The sequence below is a fragment of the Panthera uncia genome, chromosome X, assembly GCF_023721935.1.
Source record: "Panthera uncia isolate 11264 chromosome X, Puncia_PCG_1.0, whole genome shotgun sequence".
Lineage (NCBI taxonomy): Eukaryota > Metazoa > Chordata > Mammalia > Carnivora > Felidae > Panthera > Panthera uncia.
This window is the reverse complement of record NC_064817.1, coordinates 50,811,644-50,820,820: the sequence shown is the minus strand read 5'-3', so window position 1 is coordinate 50,820,820 and position 9,177 is coordinate 50,811,644.

The following is a 9,177-nucleotide window of genomic DNA, read 5'->3' as shown; positions in this document are numbered from 1 at the left end:
TTTATCCATAATTCCTAGTCAGGATTGTATTTCTGTAGAGCATTTAGAAGTATGTGTGGGGAGCATGATTTTGTTTTGTATACAAAGACTGAAGTACAAAGAGTTGTTATTCCCACCCACTTAAAATACCTGCTGTAAGCCCAGTAAAAAATGTTGAACTTCTCTGAGCCTCAGTTTTCTACTCTGAAAAACAGGAAGAACAGTACTTACATCATAGTTTTATTGGGATGATTAAAGGAGGTAATCCCTGTAAAGTACTGGCACAGTATCTGACACATAGTAGGTTTTTAGGAATCATAATCTCCTGCCACCACAAGTGACTTCACCTTAAAACATCCTTGTTGGTTTCTGCCTAAACACTTCCAGAGGGGAATGTACTTAGTGATCTATGAGAAAGTCCATCCCCTTCATGGAAAGCCTAGACTCTTCAAAAGCTCTTCCTTTTGTTAAGCTTAACTAATTCTCCCTATGGTTTTCACTCAGAGATCCTAGTCATTCTCCCTGGAGCCACTCAGAGCAGTTTGTTTATTCTCTTCCATGACAGTTTTTATAGACCTGAAAGATGGAGACCATATCCTCCTGCATCTTCTGATCCCAGGTCAAACAGCCCATACCTTACCATATCTCACATGGCATGTTTTCAAGTCAAATAGGACTCTGAGGTTTTTAACTATGTAAATTGGGATGATGGTGGTACCTTAAAAGTGGTAAGAAAAACTACATAAGGAATAGGATGGGTGAATGTGACAAGTTCCTTTATAATTTATTAACTCTTACATTCCCACTATGTGCTATATACTTTAAATCCATCATCCCACTGACTCCTCACCCCTACTAGGAAAGGTGTGGGTTTTCTTCTCTTAATTGTACAGGTGGCCAAACAGGCCCAAAGAAAATAAAACTTGCCAGAGGTTGTTTAGTTACTAAGTGTCTGAGCCACAACTGGAAGTAAAATTTGTCTTACTCCAAGATTAGTGGTTATTTTTTTTTTATTCATTCTTCCTTTTTTTTTTTTTTTCATTTTCCATAGCTGTTTTTGTTTAAGGTATAGGCTGGGCAACTGGGCCAACTTTGAAACTAAAGAGACTGGAGGAGAATGGGTTATCTAATTGCCTTACATAGTTATTCTTTTTTTAAGGGACCTCATTTAGAGAAGCTTTTTAAGGGAGAAAAAGCCCCTTATGCCAGAGGAAAGGCAAACAATGCCTGTACCTGGGAATACACACCAGGTTGTATAACCTTCCTTTAGATGTCTTCTTGACATGCTGTACTTGAATGCCTTCTGCAGAGAGTGAGGCACATTTTGGAGCCATTCCTCACAGCTGAAGCTGGATATTGAACCAAAAGCTAATTTTCTCTCCTTCCTGCCTGGAAACTAGAAACTGTCAATTTTCCCATTGGGTGTATAACAAGGGGAATGTGAGTCAACTTCACCATCTGTCTGAAAAATAGAAGGTATTATTCTGTGTTCATGGGACATATGAAGATGACTACAGTTTGTCTTGGGTTAGAGTTAACTATATATGTTTTCTATGTTCCTCATAAGACTATGATTTTTTTTAAAGTAGAGAAGATACTTTACTCACTTCTGGTTTGTCCTCTTTCCACCATGTCCTAATAGAAGGCCTATCATAGAAGGTAATTCTCAGGTGCTTTTTGAGTGAAAAGAAATCCATCCTTCCCCTCCCAGGGTGACTATAGTAATGATATCCATTAAGTATCCCAAAAGATATCATGACATTATTAAAAATAAAGGAATTGTCACATAATGTTTATGATAGAATCAAAGACTAAGATGTTTTTACTTACAGGAAATTGTTAGTCACCATGGTGAGTAAGCCAAAAGGACCACTTCCTTTCTATGGGCCACATATTCCTGACCCAGCCTACCCTTTAAAATTTTTCCTGTTGAAATAAAATGAGCCAAGATTAGTCTGTGAGGGTGGGGTAGGGAAAGAAGCCAGAAACTTGTTAATATACTCACTGAATAATTAGTCTTCAACCTGGGCCCACCCCCCCCATTTTTTTTAATTATGGAAAATAAACTAGCCAGTGGGACCTAAATTTGGATACTTGGATTATAGTCCTGTCTCTGCCACTGACCAACTATGTGACTTTGGGAAAATTTTACCTCTTCTCTGTGTTTCAGTCTTTGCATCTAGATTATCAAACAATGGGGTTAGGTTGTCTTGAAGAATCCTTTTGGGATTCCATGACAATATGTTTTTCAATTATCTGGTGATTTGAAGTTTTAATCAGCTCCCAAAGAGGAAAAAAAAAATAATAATAATGGAATATGCTGTCATGTGAATATTGAGGTGCCTGTTTCTTTCTTTTTTTAATTTATTTGTTTATTTTGAGAGAGAGAGGTGGTGGAGAGAGAGTTCAAGCATGGGAGGGGCAGGGAGAGAGAGAAGGGGGGAGAGAAAGAATCCCAAGCAGGCTCCGTGCTGTCAGCACAGAGCCTGACTTGGGGCTCAATCTCACCAACTCTGAGATCATGACGTGAGCTGAAATCAAGAGTCATGCACTTAACCTACTGAGCCACCCAACCACTCCATGAGGTGCCTGTTATTAAAAACAAAAACAAAAACAAGTAGATTTAGATGATATTTCTTTATTTGGCAACTGGTAATTGGGGATAAGAAGAGTTTTAAACTTCCTTCTAAGATTGTATTATTTATAAATTGTCTTACAGAATATGTGTTTATATATGAGATCATGGACTTCTTATTACATGTTTTGTTTTTCTTCCACTACCCTGGCAACCCTTATATGTTTCTTCTTTTTATTGAGCATCCTAAAAAATGTAAAAAAAAAAAACATTTTGGTGTCAATATCTCACATCCTGTAAAGACAGGCTTCATTTTATGGGCTGGTTCTTCCATTTCTATTGGAAAGATAAGTGGCTCTGAGCTATACTTTCAAATGGTCATCACGTTGTATTTTTGCTTCTTTGGGATATTTCATTCTCTGGCCTATGAGGAAGGGATAGTGTGCTTGATTGAATTTAAATTGCTTTGGGAGATAAGGCACTCTTCTTACTGACACCTTCAGAGAGATATAGTTATTCCAGATTGCTTGGTAAATTGGACAGGGTGGAGAGAACGTGAGGCAAGACCAAAAAACCTTAATAGAAATCAGAAATTAATACCCTTGACTGAGTTTTATCCAGTGTGCAGCCCTGCAAAAAATCAAGCCACGAATCCAATTCCCAGTTATGACAACTCAGCTAAAAAGCATATCCCCCTGGGAAGTCAATAAATATTTACTCCCAGCCCTCTTGGTGGAGTAACTAATTTTTGAGGATACCTTAATTTCATGATGTCTGTGGTTTGTACATTAATAAGTGACTCACTTTGTCTGAGACCACAGTGGAGCAAAGCAGAGGCTTTGGGTATTGGCTAAGTGTTTGTTTAGCCTGTGCTTTGTTTCCAATTCCCTTTTCTATACCCCCTAGGTGGGATGGTAACAACAATCATAGCAACCCTCACATTTGTAGCACAAACCAGAGTTTCCACAGAACTCACACATGCATTATCTCATTTTTCCTTTGAACATCATCTAGGGTAGTTTCTGTGCCTTTGCTCCCACTTGGGAAGACTGTTTCAATAATTATTAAAATTATATTTCCCCTCATAATCAGCCCAGAGTTTGCTGGTCTTCATTTCATCCCATTTATGTTATTAATTATATTGTTATATTTTTGGCTACACAGTTCTTTTCTCCTCTTCCTTTAACAATTTTATTTCAGCAGTTGCCAGATAGTAACACAATATTTGTATATTTTGTAGATTTTTCTCCTCCTCAATGTATAGTCTTTTAAGTTATGTTTGTCTTTTTAAGTTTGTCTGTTTTTTTTAATTGTTATTATTTTGAATGTGTGTGCTTACACATGTTTTGAAGGAGAACTAATTTACTTCATATGGTTAGCATTTGGTTTTGGCTAAAATGGAAATGGCCCAGTTCAGTTGGTTATTAATTCTGTCTACAAAATTATAATATGCTTTTAATAAGATTTTTTATTTTTCTACTCCCGCATCTTTATTCTTACAGAAACATTATCTGTTGTTCTGCACATTGGAATAAGACAAAGTAAATACATGAGGCTTCTTTGATTTTGCACAACTCCCTTCATTCTCCTCTGTTGATAATCCTGACATTATTGGACCAGTTGTTATCACTAATAATTGAAATTCTTTAGCTACTTTGGAAATGTAAAGAGAAGCCTGTTAAAAACTATAACTACCTGTGGTATCTGAATCTTTCTATCCTATGAACATATCAACTTTAATATTAAAATACAATTTACTTTTATTACATGCCCACAAAATAAGATTAAAATAATGCATCCTCAGTCCTGATGATCCTCCACCTTCCTGTACTAATAGCTGACAGTGCTGCTCACCTCCTTTTAAAACTCTGTCCTGTATTTCCCTATCTGGGTTTTATTGTTTCTTCCCTGGCTTCCACTTCTTGGTTGCTACTGGATTTTCTTCCTCTTCTAACTTCAAATATGGATGTCCCTCAATGTTTTGTTCTTGACATTTTTCTTTGTTCATCTAAGCCTCCACCATAATTTACCTAGGCCAGTGGCTCTTAACCTCCCAGAGGTATTTGTTTAATTGATCTAAGATACAGGTATATTTTGTAAGTCCTTTTGATGATTTTGATGTACATCCAAATTTGACTTATCTCTAACCCCAACCTATGTTCTACATATTTTAATTGCCTGTTAAGCACCATCACTGACATTTTTTTTTGTCCCTCCTGTACTTGAAATAATTTGAAAAACTAAGTATATTGTTTTTTATTTTCTAATAAGGAACTGTTTCACACTCTTCAGGGCTTTGAGATTTTCTTTGTTGTCCAGGCAGATACCCTCAGAATTTTCTCTGACTCATGTCCTTCTTTTGGCTCTCACATCCATGGAATTGTAAGGTTCTATAGGCTTTTTTTGTAAAGTCTGTTTCCCCCACCATTACTTGCTTTCTATTCTTATTGCTACCACCTATGTCCTGGCCCTTATCACTTAAGGCTTGGGAAGTAACCTTATCTACCTATTCTTTAAACTAGAATCAGATTAACATTCAGAAAATGGCCTTTTTCCAACCTAAGATATTATTGATAAAAAAATTAAATCTCAGTCACAGGCTGGAAAACCTCAGTTCCCTATTTTAGAGTTCAATACTGCCTTGGAAAATATGATGGACTCATGGGTCTTAAGTTTCCTGTGAGTTCTGGGTGTGTTTCTTACTAGATAAATAAATTAGAGGAATCTATTTTTCCTTGAGTTTCAACATTTTTTTTAATTTAATAATTTGTGATAATCCCTGGCTTACTTCTGGGGTTATTGTAAGGATCCATTGAGCTAAGTGATGTGAAACCTTTTATAAATTGTGAAACCTTTCACTCAGTCAGAAGAGTGTGACCATTATTCTGTAGACTTTAACCATTCACTAAATTAAAAAATATATATATTTATTTAGGGCCTACTATGTGCCAGGCACTGTTCTAAACATATGCGATAAAGGAGTAAGCATAAAAAGCAATTTGATTTCATGGTGCTTACATTCTAATTGGAGTAAGATCAGGCCATAAAGAAGTAAATAAATAAGATATATAAGATTTCAGATGGTCAGGAGGGCTATTGAGAAGAATGAAATAGCAAAAGGTACAGGAAATATGGAGCAAAGTTAAGGTTTTAAAGTAATGGTCATGGGGCGCCTGGGTGGCGCAGTCGGTTAAGCGTCCGACTTCAGCCAGGTCACGATCTCGCGGTCCGTGAGTTCGAGCCCCGCGTCAGGCTCTGGGCTGATGGCTCGGAGCCTGGAGCCTGTTTCCGATTCTGTGTCTCCCTCTCTCTCTGCCCCTCCCCCGTTCATGCTCGGTCTCTCTCTGTCCCAAAAATAAATAAAAAATGTTGAAAAAAAAAATTAAAAAAAAAAAAAGTAATGGTCAGAGAAACCTCACTAAGAAGATAGTATAATAAAGAACTGAAGAAGATAAGGGAGGGAGCCATGGGGATATCCAGGGGAAAAGATGCATGATTGAGGAAATAGCACGTGAAGCGCTTAATTAAGTTGGGAACATTCCTGGTTAGCTTGAATAATAGCAAAGAGGCCAGCATGGCTGGAGTTAAAAGAATAAGAGATCATAAGGTCAAAGAGGTAATGGTGTAAGGGGAGGTAGGCGGATCATCTAAGGCCTCATTGACCATTCTAAGGACTTTAATTGTATTAAGGTGGAGAGCCATCAATGGATTTTGAGATTGGAAATGACATGATATAACATGTTTTAAAACTAACAGTCCACTCTCAACCTCTTTGTCTTTATCACTCATTTTTTCTAAAAAAAAAAAAAAATGGAAGGTCTCATTTGGTTAAGAGTGTGACTCTTGAGTTTGACTCGGGTCATAATCTCACGGTTTATGAGTTCAAACCTCACATAAGGCTCTACACTGATGTTGCAAAGCCTGCTTGGGATTATCTCTTTCTATTTCTTTCTCTGCCCCTCACCCCTCTCAAAATAAATAAATAAATAAACTTTAAATAAATACTGGGTAGGCCACAGTTAACTCTGTCACCAAATTCTCTCTGAATGTAGGAGAACAAAAACCTTTCTGACTACACCTTATACTCGGGCAAACAGACAAGAGAAAAAAAAAACTCTTAAAGCAATGATTTTCAAAGTGGGCTGCACATAAAAATCACCTGATGAACTTAAAAAATTCCAAATATTAAGACCACACCTGTGACTGATTACATCAGAATCTCAGGAATGGGACAGAACTATCAGTATTTTTTGAAGCTCCCAAAGTTCAGTCTATACAAAGAACCACTAGTCAAAGAGATTGGGCAAACCCTTATAGTATGAATGGAGACCTTGAGTCTAGCACTGAGGAGGAACATGCTTCTGATAGAAGAGCTGGGCCTGGGATCATTCACCATATGGAGGAATGTCAAGTTCACAGATAGTGGGGCAGGAGGAAGATAAGATGCTTGATAGCTTATAAACAAGAGAAAGCTGGGGTTAGGAGTAGCTGTAGGCCAGGCTAGGAAATAAAGAGCTGAGAAGCAGAACCAAATAATAAAGCAACATCTGGATTATAGGCCAAACATCTGGAAATGATGAGGGAACTCATTATTAGAGTGAGATTAGAAGCTTAATTTTCAAAGAAGGCAATATTCCCAAGGCCAGGCTGAGCAACCGCTTTGATTTTCACCAGTCTTATGTATGTGGGTGACTGAGAAGCCCACAGGAGAGGAATGGATAGTGTATGGGCCAGCTGCTGTCTTCCTCACCCTCATTAATACCACCCCCTGCACTGATTAGGCAAAGTATCTTCCCTAAAGTCCTGAGTTCTTAATTTAGACCTGTCATCCTGTCTTGCCCACTCACTCTAGATAGAAAGAGCATGTTTCACCCCATAGGCATGTGCAAATTGAGAAGAGCAGCAGCCACAAGCTGTGGCCAGAGGCAGGTATGCTGGCAGCAACCAGAGTACCTCACACCCACCAGAAACTTGGCCAACATTGATCATTCAGGACACAATAAGCTACTGTGAGGATTATTGTTAATGTCAACCTCATTGTTTCTCCTCCTCCCTACTTGCTCTCTTACTCTTCTAGGTTATATTATTATTATTATTATTTTGGAATCAGGGCAGGAGTGGGAGAACAGCCACATGACAAAGAGATGAAATAAGGAGACCTTCTTGATATTTTGCCACTTGTCAGACCCTCTGGTTAAACCCAATCGATATATCCAAACAACACTTACTAGATAAATTTGGGTGAAAAGTTGAGTGAAAAAAATCACAGTTAGGGACACATATAAGAATATTAATAGTATCTATTTAAAATTTTAATTTTGGGGCTAACTCAGGTAATAACTTGGAATAATATAAGGTAGTTCATAGTATTAAAGAAAAAGCTGAAGAACCAGCCTTTTCTAAAAATAATTGAAGTATAATTCACATACCATAAAATTCACCTTTTTAAAATGTAAAATTCATTGGTTTTTAACATACTCACAAAGTTGTGCAGCCATTATGACTATCTAGTTCCAGACCATTTCATAACCCCCAAATGAAGCTCACCCATTAAGTAGTCATTCTCCATTTTTTCCTTTCTCTGACCTCTGGCAACTACTAATCTACTTTCTGTCTCTATGAATTACCTATTCTGGATATTTCATGTAAATATAATCATACAATATATGCCCTTTTGTGTCTGGCTTTGTTCACTTAGCATAATGTTTTCAAGATTTATCCATGTTACAGCAAGTATCAAGTACTCCATTCCTTTTTGTAGCTGAATATTTCGTTGTGTGGTTGGGCCATATTTTATTTAGTCATTATCAATTGATGGACATTCAAGTTGTTTCTATTTTGGCTGTTATGAGTAATGATGCTAGGAACATTTGTGTATAAATTTTTGTGTGGATATATAGTTTCAATTATTTGGGTATATGACCAATGCTGGGTCACATGGCAACTCTATGTTTAACATTTTGAGGAACTACAAAAACATTTTTTCAAAAGGACTGCACAATTTCACATTCTTTTTTTACATCACATTTTGCATTACATTTATATTACATTTTTTGGAAAAAATTTATTCAGTGTTTAAGATTAAAAACTACAAATAAAATATTTATAAAAAGTAAAAAAAAAAACCTACAAGATTTTGCTTACAGCTGATGAGTGAAAAGAAAAAAAAGTTAAATTATCAACTGATTGGCTAGTTAAAATGTTTTGACTCAGAGTAAAATTATTAATTGATATACCAGTTACTTTGTGTAGGATTAAGAGTTCTGGAGCCAAATAGCTCTAAACAAAATATATCTTCTGAGAGCATAGGGCTGATGATAATGAATATTTAATTAGAAAGCTAATAAAGGGAGACTGTGGCAGACCTTTTGATTCTTTTAGGCTTCTAACAGTTGGTTACCACATGCAAGGACCTAGCAGCCAGCTATTTCATCTTTTTTTTGTCTGAGTTAAAAAACTTTAACCCACTAAAAAGGAATAAAGAGATACTTTATAGATCAGTTGGAAAACATAAAACAGTCCCAATTCTCCAGCAATATTTGAGGTTTCCCATTTCTTCAAATCCTTGCCAACACTTGCTTACCTCTCTTATTTTTTATTATAGCCACCCTAGTGGGTGTGAA